General features: G+C 35.1%; 1 protein-coding gene across 7 annotated transcripts in view; it reads left to right on the top strand.

Annotated features, from left to right (window-relative positions):
* Positions 1–4,740: 4,740 nt before the first annotated feature.
* Positions 4,741–15,454, top strand: part of LOC143232742 (glutamate-gated chloride channel-like) — a 110,535-nt gene continuing 99,821 nt past the window's right edge. For all 7 annotated transcript variants that reach the window (XM_076468536.1, XM_076468534.1, XM_076468538.1 and 4 more), the window contains exon 1: positions 4,741–5,312. The gene's annotated coding sequence lies outside the window, so the exon portion shown is untranslated. The remainder of the gene's footprint in view (positions 5,313–15,454) is intronic.

Raw genomic sequence — 15,454 nt, 5'->3', positions numbered from 1 at the left:
AAGCTGAAAATGTACTGTGATTTGAACTAATTGGTAGCTGTCTCGTATATCAAACGTAAGCACAATAGAATTTATTAATGTTAAGACAAATATTGTGAGACCTAATTTATGAGGAAGATCATAAATGTTTAAAAATATTTCATAACTTCAAGAAAGTTATTGCTTTAAAGTTTCTAAGTTATGCAACTTTGATTTTGTTTCTGTAAATGTCTGAGTAAAACTGTTTAGCTGTATAAGACAGCTTAAATAATTTGTCATTGTTTAAAAAAGTCCTGAACCAACAATTTTTGAGTGTTTTTTTTGTCTTGTTTTTAACTGAAAATCAGTATCCTGGACATAATTACTCATTTTCACTCAAAGAGGCAGCGAGATTAATCTCAAACTCACGTATCTTGATAAGCTTTCTGCAGTGCCTCCCTCTACTAAATGTGTTATTTTGTTTCTCACGGTACCTTTCAGCAAAACAGAGCTACAAACGTCCATTAAAGCCGCGTTAAAGGTTTTGATAGATGTGTGGTCGAATGTGATTTTTTTTTGTGATTGTTGTTTCTTTGGCCATCTTTCTCATAAAAACAGAGATCCATTTCTAAATGTTTATAAAATTTTAGCTAAGGAACCTTATTAAACACGAACTCATCTCATTATCTGCTTAAGGCACCATAAGATATGCCTAGATTTACCACGATGTTTCTTATGTTGTTGTCTGAAAGTTCTCTTTCATAACCATGACCCCCGTAGCACAGCGGTGCGTTTGAGGACTCATAACGGGTTTCGATATCCATGGTGGGTAGAGCACAGATAGCTCATTTTGCAGTTTTAGGCTTAATTATAAAAACAAACAAACGATTCATAACCAAAGTCTTCATCTTGCGAATGAGGATAGTGTTTTTGAATGGCTGATTGCGTGGTATCAGAACTTATTGCTGTCCTAAATGCTTTATTGTACAAGTTTTCCAGCTTCCATGTACATATAGACGTCTCCATTCTTTGGAATATTGTTTCGTACATGTGGATATTCCTGTTTGGAAAGGATGGTATTTCGCAGCGAACCAAAAATGAAGATACGTGCTAAACATACTGGCCGTAGCGCATGACTCGAATATACAGCAACACCAAAGAGCAACTAACCATGGTTTGAGGTACCTTGTGCGGCGTTACATGAGAAGTTAAATATACTTTAAAGTTATCCTTAAAATCTATATTCTAATAAATGTAGTAAGTATGTTACTGATATATTTAGGTAATTGTATTAATTAAATTGTATATCGTTTAATTAATTTTACGTTAATCTCCTTGATGTTAGATCGAAGTGTGAAAACATGTTACAGACAATTGCGTTGTTTTTAATGTAAATAAATACAGTCGTTGCGCAGATGTTCTGTTCACCTAACATGCACTTTAGATAATAAGTTGTTTTTATTTTGCTTTTAGACTAGAATTCATGAAATGGTCTGATCGAGTGAAAGGTAAGGTGTGCTTGAGGCTCGTTCCAAGAACGTAAACATTCGCACACGTCTATCTATTGCGGCTTGAACAATAGCTTGCTATTTTACCACTTTGGTTGCTAACATGGGGACATTATTTAACCAACATTTAATATTCCATGGTATAAGCATACCATCTAAGTATTTAAATATTTCACAAACACTTAGATGAATTATAATTCACTTACTCTCTGAAAAGGTGCCAAAACAATAATAAGATAATGGTATAATATCAGAATTGAAACGTTAAGACACAGAAGAATTGCATCTCATAAATAGTTTTACAAATTCCTATTATTGGCTTCGTAATGTGTAGTATATCTAACTAGACTTTGTTAATTTTATGTATTGACACGTGAAATTCAACTCTATATCAGTGAATATTTTGTTGAACTTTAAAACAATAGGCATATTCTTATTAGTGAGTAAAATATGATACAGTGTGATTATAAAGTCTTTTTATCGTGTTGAGAAGAAAATAGCTCAGACATCACAGCGCGGAATGAATTGAAATTTACAGGTATACCAGTTACGGCATACAGGACGCAAAGAAGAATTGTCGCCAAGGGGTCCAACACTGCTATAATATTTCTATATTATTCTTGGTTGGGAACAGAACTTCGCTAAGATGGTTCCTCCTACGGGTTCTTGCTTCTTTTCCAGCTATGCGTGAAATTCAATGGCGTTTGCAAATTCCGCTTTTACACGAGCTCTCGAGAAAGCCCATCGCCACCAGGTGGAGAACTTTTTCTGATGTTTGTTAATACTCCTAGCTGCTTAATCAACTACATCGTAATGATAAACTGTGATCAGGTATCAAAAGAGTATGCAAATGTGATAGATACAGGCTAATGGCAGAGACGTAGCTAGCAATGGCACACTGAGCCCGTGCCACGATTCCAGTTGACAGAGTCTCGAATTCTCAGTTCGTGTATTGAAAATTCAAAAAAGAAAATCACGATCGATATCATACTGAAACGCCGAAAATTCCCACGCTTGGGTGCCCGATCCCCAAATTTTTAGAGCACCGAGAGACACCTCTAGCAGACAGTGATCGAAACAAAACAAAATGTGGATGCATTCAAGCTGTTGTTTTCATTTATCAAAAGTATAGCTATACAGTTTACATTCTTTTATTGCTTGCCATTCATACTACCTCTTGCTATCGTGGTAATTCGTGGCTAAACAAAGCATACTAATATCTGCAAGGATTACCAGATTTTCACAATCAATAAATATTCAAGAGCTTAGTATGTGGAAGGATTACAAAATTTCCAGGACATGTGAATATTCGAGGGCCTAGTGTGTTGAAGAATAGGTACAGTAATTCGCTTTAGCTAGCGTAGCTGGAACAAAGGAGACACGATATTAAAGTTAAAACTTAACTCAAAAATGAAAATAGAAGAAAACTCGATTTAGTCAGTATCGTTGCATTGTGACTCAAAGTGAAAATGTAATAATAAAAGAAAACATGAAAATGTATTTGAATTAAAAATAAATAAAAGACAAATGGGCAGAATTGAAATTGGACAAAATACTGTAGTAGAAATGAGGTTGAAGTATAAATCATCATGATACTGGAAGAAACAATATTTGTTTGTTTGTTTGTTTGGAATTTCGCGCAAAGCTACTCGAGAACTATCTGCACTAGTCGTCCCTAATTTAGCAGTGTAAGACAAGAGGGAAGACAGCTAGTCATTACCACCCACCGCCAACTCTTGGGCTACTCTTTTACCAACGAATAGTGGGATTGACCATAACTTTATAACGCCCCCACGGCTGAAAGGGCGAGCATGTTTGGTGCGACCGGGATGCGAACCCTCGACCCTCAGATTACGAGTCGAACGCCTTAACACGCTTGGCCATGCCGGGCCAAAGAAACAATGAAAAACGAAGATAGGGTTTGTGTTGACCAATAACAATACTCTTATATTGCCCGCTACCAGTGGCACAGTGGTATGTGTGTTTCGATACTCATGACGAGCTTTGTGCTTAACATCAAACAAACAAATAAGTATTCTTATATTGCATCCCACGGCTCTAATGAATTGAAAATGTGTGTGTTTTCTTATAGCAAAGCCACAACGAGCTATCTGCTGAGTCCACCGAGGGAAATCGAATCCCTGACTTTAGCGTTGTAAATCCGTAGATTTACCGCTCTACCATTGGGGAACTGATCGGAAAGAGATTTTGTGAACCATAAAGAATGGATTCACAGTTCTAGCACGCATACCACCAGGCCACGCGAAGACATTACAAAGTTCCCTTTATACGATGTTGAATGAATCGTATTAGGTGAAAATTCCTGTTGAATCTTGCTATTGGGTAAAAGTTACTGTTGAATCTTGTCATTGGATAAATGTTACTGTTGATTTTTGCTATTAGGTAAATGTTACTGTTGAATTTTGCTATTAGGTAAAAGTTACTGTTGATTGTTGCTATTAGGTAAAAGTTACTGTTGAATCTCATTATTAGGTAAAAGTACTGTTGAATCTTGTTATTAGGTAAAAGTTACTGTTGAATCTTGTTATTAGGTAAATGTTACTGTTGAATCTTGCTACTTCGATCAGACTATACTACTAAAGCTTAGTCTATTTCTCTACAAGAGATATACCCAGTAAATCCACGTAAAACTGTGAACAATTTTTAATATTTAAATAAAGTTTTTATACCTAAGAAGCAACTCTACATTTGTAGCCAAGCTCGATTTCGCTTCATTTTCTGAATGTATTTATTTGACGAATGTTTCGCGACCTGAATATTGTTTTAACGTAATTTTATTAATTTGTCTGTGTTGGCGAACGCTCCTAGGAACATCATGATATAACCTAAAACCTTCATTATCTACGATCTTATGCCTAATTAGAGAATTAATCTCTGTAGAAAATATGGATTACGACAGTTAAGTTCAGATACGTTTCGAACTAAGATTAGTTTGGAAAGTTAGGTTAAAAACCGCTGAAGTTTTGTCATTTTCCATGTTTTTATCAACATCCGCACTACCCGTCAGAAATTCGGTGTGCATTATATACATAATTCACAAAACTCAAAATTCCGTATAGTTAGAGAGTAAAATAATGTGAAAGTGTTTATAAATATGTAGTTTTATTGTGTAACACCACTACATTGTTCAACACACAATAGGGATCTGTTACTTACATCAGCTAGATATGTCAGCAATCTAGCTCACTTCTCAGATCATTAATGCGCATGACTGTTGCGCCAATATTTACTTGCCAAGAAGTACCTAGTACTGGAAATGTTGCTGTCAGATAGTGGCGCCGCCGAGCGTTTGTCCGTCGACAATTGGCCTCTAACACTAGCACGCAACTAAACTGGCTTCGGCAGGTTTGGGCTAGCGCCGGTGAATATATACGAGTTGAAAAAGACAGTTTTCTAATAGACAAAATTACAGTTTTTCTCTGTTTAGATTTTCTACAATTGTTTCGTAAAGAACACAGGAATAACTATCGTTGGATCTCTCTCCGTACCGATGAAGTATTACTTTAAAACATTGATATATTGTACATTGTTATCTGAAAAAAAGAGAGAGAGAGAGAGAAATGTCAGCATTGTAGTGTATGACGATTGCATGTTTTAAAAAATTCATTTGTTCGATAGAAAGGTGATTTTTTTAATGTGAGCTCAAAAAGTTGGCAGTTTTTCCTGTAGGAAAACGTTCTAAACGACAGGAGTAGAAACAACCCATTTTACGCGTCTACAAATTCTATTCTTTCGAGGAACTTGTCTATGCCTGAAGACACTGATGTAGTTATGTCAAAATTCAAGGTATTGTAGCTCATAAGCTGTGGATGCAGTTAGAAAAAGGTAAGGTATTTTATCATGTTCCTCAAGAACTACGAATTCCTGTTAATATTATCTTCAATTTTGCAAATATACTCAAAAATCATTTGATTTTAATGTCCTCTAATTTTCATATAAATATGAAGGCGTCTTTGATTCGGTGACTATTTCTCCACATTTGAAATCACCGAACAAACTGTCGACAGCAAGCTGTACAACAAAATCTGTTATACAGAGTATCAGTACCATTTTCACTGTCAGTTCTCAGGTGACTGGTAAACGTGCATCACGAACTGAAAAGTTTCCTCTTTCGTATAAAAGCACAGAATTTACTTAAACACCATAATAATTTACCCACTGAATGTTTTTCTCATTTCTATTTCTAAAAAATATTAATTTTAAGTTTATAATTAATAAAAATGTCAATGGATCATGTTCATGTTTTGTTACTGAAACGCTTTTTACGTTTCAATTATTAGACCCACGCTAAAATCTTCAGTACTTCTCTATTTTCTTATAATACGCTTGTAATTAAACTTCGTTTTATTTTGTATTTATCACAGGTAAACTAAGTACATTTTATTTTTATATTACCTTGATTTCAAGCAATTTATGATCATAGGATGATAGTACTTACCTTTTTTGTATGGTATAAAAAAGATTATTTACATGTCCGGCTAACTGCATTAACTTCGTCATCATTAAACCTTGTTACAGAATGTGGGGAGACTAAAAATAGTTTTCAGAACTGACAATAAACCTTTGTAGAAAATCGCGACGTAAACATGACAGGTCGCCATAATGAAATTTATACTTTATTATGCTTTTCACCATCTTCTGGGATCCGGCATGACCAGGTGGTTAAAGTGCTTGACTCATAATCTGAGCGTCGCGGGCTGATGAGAGAAAACGCTATTCAAAACAATTTTGTTTTCCTTTTAGTGTGAGAGAGATTGTTTTCTAGTTTTCTTAATAAGCAAAATATTTAATTATTTTATCGGAAAGGTTTATGGTTATCTAGTGCTTTAGCTTTTTACTTGGGTTTCTCTCGTATACAGTGGCTACGTTCAGTTACATTTAACACTCAGGTTTTCCTCACCTTACAGTGATTTAGAATGGGTTAGATTTAATACTTTTTTCTACCTTAAAGTGATATACAAACATTAAGATTGAATACTTTATATAAATTATGTTTGCTAAAGAACTAAGTAGTGCTTAAAATTATTTCGCCATGAAAGAGCAGCTAGCCGTGTGTTTTAAAAAAATACATACCATAAACACTTCGTATGTATAGTTGAAAAAAAAGATCGCTAGATTTAGATTTCATAAATTCAGTAGAACATTAAACTTAATTTGATGGTAATTACAACGTGAAACGTTCTCTGCCATTTCCGTTATTTTTTAAGCGCATGTAGTTTTTTGTTTTTTTTGTAAACGCAATTAAGTTGTTAACGGTAAGTACCCATTTTCATCTCTAAATGATGACAGATAAGAATCCATCTTCCCTTCTAACTGATGAAAGGTAACAGTTCATTGTCTTTTCAAGGTAGAAGCGAAAAACATTAATTTTAAAATAATTTCCCAATGTTTCACTTACTTTGTCTGTGCGTTTAATTAATTTGCCTTTCTTAAAATTTACAGGACGATTTTAGTCGTTTGAGGCAAGAAGGACTTCTTTATGGAAAAAAAATGAAATTATATCCAGTATTAACTTCTCGCTATCGTCTCTCAGAAGATAGCCTGATGTGGCTTTGCTATAAGAAAACACACATACGATATCTTCTGGATCATTACCGGATTTCACTTTCTAGCGTCATCATCATATACAAACCCCCAAATCTTGTCAAATTAAAATGAATATCAAATAACACCATGACAATAGAATACATGAAACATCCGTCTTATATTAACTTTTGTTTTAGATAAGAAAGCTGTTTTTGTTTTATACAATATGGTTACCTATTGAGTTTCAAAATAAATAGCTGGTGTCGAACTGTTTTAAATAATCAAAGACCTCATAGCTATGTATAACATCAGTATCGTAGTAAGATCCAGAGATACTTTTATATAATTTTAGAATTCATCAGTAAAGCTGGCAAAACAGACGGAGTTGAATTTCTATCCGTCTCAATGTGAGGGTAAATATATTTTAATCGTTTATTAGTTCACTAATTATTGGTTGTTTATGGTATAAAACACTTCCATTACCAATGATTGCCAGTCATGTTTACACATCTACATTTACCTCCACAAAGCAAGAATCAACAGACAAGTTAAATGTATTGTATAGCACTAAACCACACATTCAATACAAACATGTATTCTATCGACTGTGAGAAATCGAACCTCAGGGTTTAATGGTATAAGGAGGCAAACTTACTGTTGACCTATCTGGGGATCAAACAAAGGTAATAACTCGAAATTACTAAAATATTTAGGCATTCACTAATCTTGTGAGACTATTTCAATACAAACAAGTGTAAGGTACATTACACGAACAATCGGCAGACATAGATATATAGAAATATTGGATGTGATACAAAATTTTCGTAGTTCTGTAACAATACCACTAGTCCGTTTCATATAACATTATGAAAAATATATATCAACAAGTAACTGGAAAAGTCAAACTGCTTTTATTGATGTATAAATAATTAAACACTTAACGAATTCATCAACTACGTACTACTAATAATTAAACACAGTCAAAAAATTTGCACACACATGTGATTGTCGCTATGGTTTGGTGGTTTTTTGTTTTGAATTTCGCGCAAAGCTACACGAGGGCTATCTGCGCTAGCCGTCCCTAATTGAGCAGTGTAAGACTAGAGGGAAGGCAACTAGTCATCACCACCCACCGCCAACTCTTTTACCAACAAATAGTGGAATTGATTGTTACGTTATAACGCCCCCACGGCTGAAAGGGCGAGCAGGTTTGGTGCGACCGGGATTTTAACCCGCGACCCTCGGATTACGAGTCGAACGCCTTAACCCGCTTGGCCATGCCGGGCCGTTTGTCTTTCTGAGAAAGAACATGTTTAATAATTAAGTAAATGATTAACTAATATTTCATCTACAAAACCGTGGCATATTTTACCAACAAGCAGATTTCACTTAACCTCCTCTAGGTGGATTAACGGTACACATGAGGACTTATAACACTAGAACTTGGAGTTCGATCCTTTCGTTAGTCACAGTACATACAGTCCATTGTACGGCTTTGCACTTGACAACAAATGCAGCTTGAAACAAATTAATTTTAGATATGTTAACAAAGCTTTATTCAACTCTATAAAACATTTTAAACTTTATCTGTCTACTTCGTTTTCGGCGTCATAAAAAATATTTTTTTAAAATGTGGTTTAAAATAATTATGCAAACGACATGCCACCTTACTGTTTTAAAATACTTTAGGACTGTTATAAATTTTTGCCCAGAATAAAACTTTTAATCAATATTCAAATTAATTTCATATTACCGCTTTATGATGATTAACAAAACCGATATAAATATTTACAAATGTGAAAATAATAGTTTTGTGTTCAATGATCATTATTAATACATGGTACTTCTTGGTGAGAAGATGAACATTCTTTGTGCATAATATAATTGCAGAAACTCCTTCAGAAAATGTAATTATCCAGAACAAAATATTGTTTTTCATTTTTGGTTACAAATTAAAGCTAATGAGCTACTTCAATAAATCACCTTAATATTTTGATGTTATAATCTTTATGATGTAGTTTAGACATTGCTTAATGGGTAGAATTAATAATTTACTAAAGGTTTTGAATGTACCATGAAGGTGGTAACGCTGCCTATGTAGGGATGATTTGTTTTGAATTTCGTGCAAAGCTACACGGGGCCTATCTGCGCTAGACGTCCCTAACGTAGAAGTGTAAGAATAGAGAGAAGATAGCGAGTCATCACAACCCATCGCCAACTTTTGGGCTACTCTTTTACTAAAGAATAGTGGGACTGACCGTCACATTATAACGTACCATGGTTGAAAGAGTGAGAATGTTTGGTGTGACGGGGATTCGAACCCATGGATGATGAGTCGAGTACCTTAACCATCTGACCATGCCGGGCCATGTAGGGATGGATTGAAGTGTTCATCAAAATGGTATTTTAAATATCTTCTGAATGGATTATCAGAACTAGGAATTTTTGTAAATATTAGAGCTAACGTTTGAATTTTTGTTCTTTTTCTTCTGTCTTTTGTTTGCTACCAACAAAAACCAAAACAGTTGTGTCAACCAATATCACTGAGGTGACTTAAGTTGAAACGGAGTATCCGAATGTTGTCAATAAACTAAGAGTAATTTTTTTAAAAAATCACAATTCTAGTGTAAACTATATTATCATTAACCCCTCTGAACTAGCTTTCTTACAGAAATGTGATGTTACTTTAAAAATTTAAATACAGGATGAAACGAGAATTTCCACCCAATAAGGATTGATATTAGTCATCCCTACGTTTACTTCCTGTTTTTGAAAAGACATTTCTTTACTTACTTACATTAACATACAATCTACAAGTCACGTTTGGTCGGTCGATTCTCAAACAAATCTTTTCGGTAAGCTCTATGTCGTTGCCTTATTGTTTGCTTGTATGCTTTAGAGCGAAATCACAATAGACTTTCTGCTGTGTCCACCGCGGGCTAGCGAGTCCTGGATTTTAGCGTTGTTACATTCGTAAAATTACCGTTGTCCCACCGAGAGATTTTTTTTTTTCTGAATAGAGATTTGAACTCATTACAATCAAATTCTGCAATCTGAATTATTCACCAGTTTGGCAAAACTGGCACTTATTCAATCCTGGTTGTTCCAGTCTCACGTGACATAAATTGAAACATTCATTTTCTATGTAAAATAAAGAGGATACCACAACACTAATAACTGGGATTAATTACAATGACGATTCTTGTTGTTCTTTGCTTTGTGTGACGTATTATTGTGTGATTCATGTATTTCTAGATATCATGGACTCAACAAAATTATGGGGACCTATAAACACTTTGACATTAATAAAATGATTGTTTATTGTTAAGCACAAAACTACACAGTGAACTATCTGTACTATGCCCACTGAGGGTACTGAACCCCGGTTTTTAGCTTTACAAATCTTCAGACTTGGTGCTGAGCCACTGAGGGAGGAGACACAAATCAACTGATCCATTAAAGTAAAATGTTTCATATAGGGTTGAATGAACACATACGTGTGCATTTACGAGAAAATAGTTAAGAAAGCCTATCTCTGGTTGTATTTGTTCATGTTATTAAGAGTTTCTATGATCTATACATATATTTAGTTGAATGATTGTCATGCTACGATGCCAGTAATTAACGAATTTAAGAAAATATATGTATAAACACTAATTTTAATTTCTGTGAGATCAACGAGTGATTACTTTGATCATTTTATGTTATTATCTTCGAAAATGAATTTTGTTTGTTTATATTTTCAAAACGCAAACAGATTAAATACAAGTCCTTGCCAAACTACCTTTAATGTGCTACTAGAGTGTATAATTACATGACAGTGAAGTTATGAGGGTATTAACGTTTTTCTCAATTTCTAGAAATTTAATTTTCTAGTCGGATTTAAACCTCAAACTTTACCCTTAATTACTATTCCATACTTATTGTTTCATACGCTCAGTATTTGATGCAAGATTTGATAAATAAACCTCTGATAACGTGGGTATTGGTGGAATAAAGCAATATTTTTATTTGTTTGGAATCAACACAATAAGGTATCTGTGCTCTGCCCAACACGAGTATCGAAACCCGGTTTATAGAGGTGTGAATCCCTCAAACATACCACTGTGCCACTGAAAGGTCTCCCGCTAGTACAGCGGTATGTCTACGGATTTACAATGCTAAAATCAGGGGTTTGATTCTTCTCGGTGGACTCAGCGGATAGCTTGATGTGGCTTTGCTATAAGAAAACACACACACGCCACTGAAGGACAAGAACAAGAAAGAGATGTGTATAATAATATATTATAATAGGTATCATGTTACAAATAAAAAAGTTATTAAAATTTCAAAAAATATAATTCATTATACAACCGAAAAGAAAATCATACTGTGCTGCAGATGACTACAAAGTTGTTACACTATCTACACCCCGTCACACCAAACGTACTGCCCTTTCAGCTGTGCGGGCGTTGTATTGTGACGGTCAATCCCACTATTCGTTGGTAAAAGAGTAGCCCAAGAGTTGGTGGTGGGTAGTGATGACTGCCTTCCATCTATTCTTACACTGCTAAATTAAGGACGGCTAGCACAGATAGCCCTCGTGTAGCTTTGCGCGAAATTAAAAAACAAACAAACAGACACTATCTACATGACGTAATTGTAAGTTGCACCAATCGCCGTTATTGTACAAGTTTCGCATGTTGTAGTTGTTTTCTTAGAAGTAGTATTGGTTCACCAGTAATGGAGAATATAATATAATAAATAGAAAGTTTAATGCTTTCAGTTCGAATTTTAAGACTTGACCTATCATGAAATAATCAAAATACTTAATAATTGCGTCTTTTATATTTCCTTCATTTCTTCAGTTATTTTTTTTCTATAAAATACTTTATTCTAAAGGTTTTCGCACAAGTTTCTGTATAATTTTCCAATTGGTTGGGTAATAAACGTTAAATTACTTTAGATGCAAAACAGTATTTTATTGCCTAAGTTGTTTTACCAGTTTTTTCTAACATAAGGGCTCGTGCTTTTGAATCAACCAGAATGGTTCACTCTGAAGGCTCATAACACTAAAAATCGGGTTTCAGTACCTGTTATTGGGACACTACAAAAAAAACCTGTCTTGTAGCTTTGTGCTTAACAACAAACAAACGAAAGCTTCTTAGTTGATGAAATAATTCGAAATATAGGCCTAACAGCAAGAATACTTTCCTTCCACAAAATTATCTATAAGTCATGATATATGAAAGATATATTTTAAGACAAGATGTACAATTACCATTATGTTCGGTTTTCTAAAACGTAACATATACAGTGCAGCTAACTGTTAAAACCAGTATTTGCGTGACTGCTTTCTTACTGTAAGCTTTCAATATTCTGTCACATGTGATTAAGTAATTGTCAACTACGTTGTTACTATTTTCTGTCAATATTGATAAAATACAAGTATTAACGTATTTACATTCACTGGTATTTGGTATTATAATTTAACAAATGCTCATCGCAGATCGAAAAAAAAAATTAGTTATACGTCAGCATAAAGTCTAATCGATAAAGCTAATTCTGGTTGCGTGTAGTCCAAAACAATCCATTGGTAACAGCAAATGATCACCACAAGAACTCATGAATAAATTTAGCATTAGTGTTCCTACTCAAACTTGGTATTTTAGTTACCCTAGCAACGCCATTTTCTATAATCTTACGACACATTTGTTTCGATCGTTTACACAATGAAATTCGTTATTTTTGTTCGCTGCGGAATGTCGCCGTCTTTCGTAATTTAAATAAGCTAGATGACATCTTAAAATGAAGTCCACTAGGTGACAGAGAACATTTGAAACTCTTCCAGAATGTTGTGTCTATAATACGACTACCATCTCGGTAATGTCTTGAAGAACGAAGTTTGTGAGTGATCTGCATCTGATTAACCTATATTATAAACACACACACACACAAAACCTGGACTTAGGGTTATGTATTATAATATATTTTGGACAAGACTCCGATTTATTATATTACGTATTAAGGTTTTCGAATAGCTGGAAATTTTATTTGAATTTAGAAGTTAATTAAATGCCAATATGTGTTAAATTTATGATATTTGCGAACGAGATTGATACATATTTTTCTTTCTTAACATAAATACATTTTAATATATACTCTTCAAAAAAAGAAACGCAAAAGGGATATTTTTGTTATTTTAAAGAGAAATATATGTAATAACGTTACAAGCTCAGAGTATGTGATGTTACACGTGTTAAGGCACTGATTGTCAGACAAAAAGGCCAATAAAAGTTGTGCACTGTAAAAATGGAGGAAAACATCGGATTATTCGCCAAAACTCATGCATGTCCAATAAATTTGTTTGAGAGATCTGCATGTTCTGCAAGTGCAACATGTGCAAAATCCCTATAAAAGTGACGGGTTCTCGGTTTCCATAGCTCAGTGTTAAGCCACCGACACGCAATACAGTTACGCCAAGACTGACTGAAGCACAGCGCAACAACGCCATTGGTCGCTTGGAAGCAGGCGAATCTCGATCAGATGTTGCCAGAGCTGTGAATGTCCACCCAAGCACCATCGCAAGGCTATGGAATCGTCACCAACAACATGGATCAACTCGTGACTGTCCACGATCTGGCAGACCTCGTGTGACCACGCCCGCACAAGATCGCAACATCCGGTTACGTCACCTTCGGGATAGGACCACCACTGCGACGTCTACTGCTTCAACCATACCAGGGCTGCGTAGGATTTCCGATCAGACCGTACGCAACCGTCTACGAGATTCTTAGGCCCCATGGTGAACGTCAACGACGTTTTTCAACATGACAACGCCCGTCCTTACACAGCCCGACTCACCACTGTCTTCTTGAGACACCACAACATCAACGTTCTTCCCTGGCCCTCCAGATCACCAGATTTAAACCCCATCGAACATCTTTGGGACGAGTTGGACCGACGTCTGCGACGGCGACAACCTCAACCGCAGACTCTACCTCACCTTGCAGCAGCTTTGCAGGCTGAGTGGACAGCCATTCCACAGGATGTGATTCGTCATCTCATCGCTTCCATGGGCAGGAGATGCCAAGCAGTTATTGATGCTCACGGGGGCATACTGGTTATTGACGTTGAGTGACTTAAACTTCACCTAGTGAGCGTGGACTTCGCCTTTGCAAACTTTGGATGTTCAGCAGTGAATGTGCAAAGTTTCACACGTCATACAGAACAACCCGGAATAAACTTGTTAACAATTTGTCTCATATTTTGCCTTTTGCATTTCTTTTTTTGAAGAGTATATAAACATCAATACAATTTATAATAACGGTTATTACAAATAATGACTTATATACAAAAATTTTAGAAACTCACAAACAATCTAGTCTGGAAGCGAATATTTTATCGACAGCCCAAGTTTGCGAGATGCAAGTTACTTTTATGTTGACACACAGATACACTTCACTTGACGGGAATGCCAGCAAGTTCTATTCTTCACATCTGAGTTTTTTCTGCTTGAAGTTATGCGATGGTTTCGCAGAAATTCTAACGTCCGACGTTAATTGACCGAAGTTTGTAATGTTCGAAATCTATGAACGTTCCTGGTCCAGTTCCATAGTTTTTCCGATTAATAAGCGTTACTCACAATTATAGCTTCTGAGGCTTATAGTATACTGACTGTAGCTGGCCGACAATATTCTGTCACTGTCTCCTGACGTCTAGTGATGGCTTACTTTTATATACTCATTAGGCGAGATTCTCGAAAGTTCAGTAATGTTCAAAGATACGCTAGTGTTTTTGTAAAACATATATTGTTGATACTTATGCTCTAGCATCTTCTACAAAGTTAGAGAACAGGCGGAACTTGCGCAATGCATATCCAATAATATACATGACATATATAAAAGAAATGTATAACAGTTAATCCATTACAAGACAACCACATAATCTGGTGTTCTTACATTTCTATATGTAAAACCTGGAAAATATAGATATGCAAAACTTAAACAACCCATCTTTCAACTTAAAAAAACGACCAGTTTAGAAAAAAAAGATCTTTCTATAAAAGACAAAAGTGAAAGGTATTTCTCTGTAATCAAAATGTCTTTGTGATTATTGTAATTATTTAATACATACTAAAACTTGGTGCTTTCTACGTTTTTTATAACTGTTAATTGCAGAGCCGGATAAAGGGCAAAGGAAAAGGCCCTAAGCACAGCCCAACAATGGTCCCCCCCTCGGGCCCTCCACTGCTTAACTGAGAAGACATTAAGATTCAACAAGTGCTGAAAGTGAAATACAAGTTTGAAAATTTATAACCCTTCTTCAGTTTTCTTCCAGGCCAGACCCCACAACTATATTAAATTAAAGCTTTTTCATTTATTTAACAAATTGAGTATAGATCAAAATCAAGCAAGGACTGAGGCCTTTCATTTAGAAATGATGAGAGAAGTCACTTCTTT

Source organism: Tachypleus tridentatus, chromosome 11 (genome assembly GCF_004210375.1).
Source record: "Tachypleus tridentatus isolate NWPU-2018 chromosome 11, ASM421037v1, whole genome shotgun sequence".
NCBI lineage: Eukaryota > Metazoa > Arthropoda > Merostomata > Xiphosura > Limulidae > Tachypleus > Tachypleus tridentatus.
Note: the sequence above shows the minus strand (reverse complement) of the source record. Positions and strands in the feature narration are given on the sequence as shown.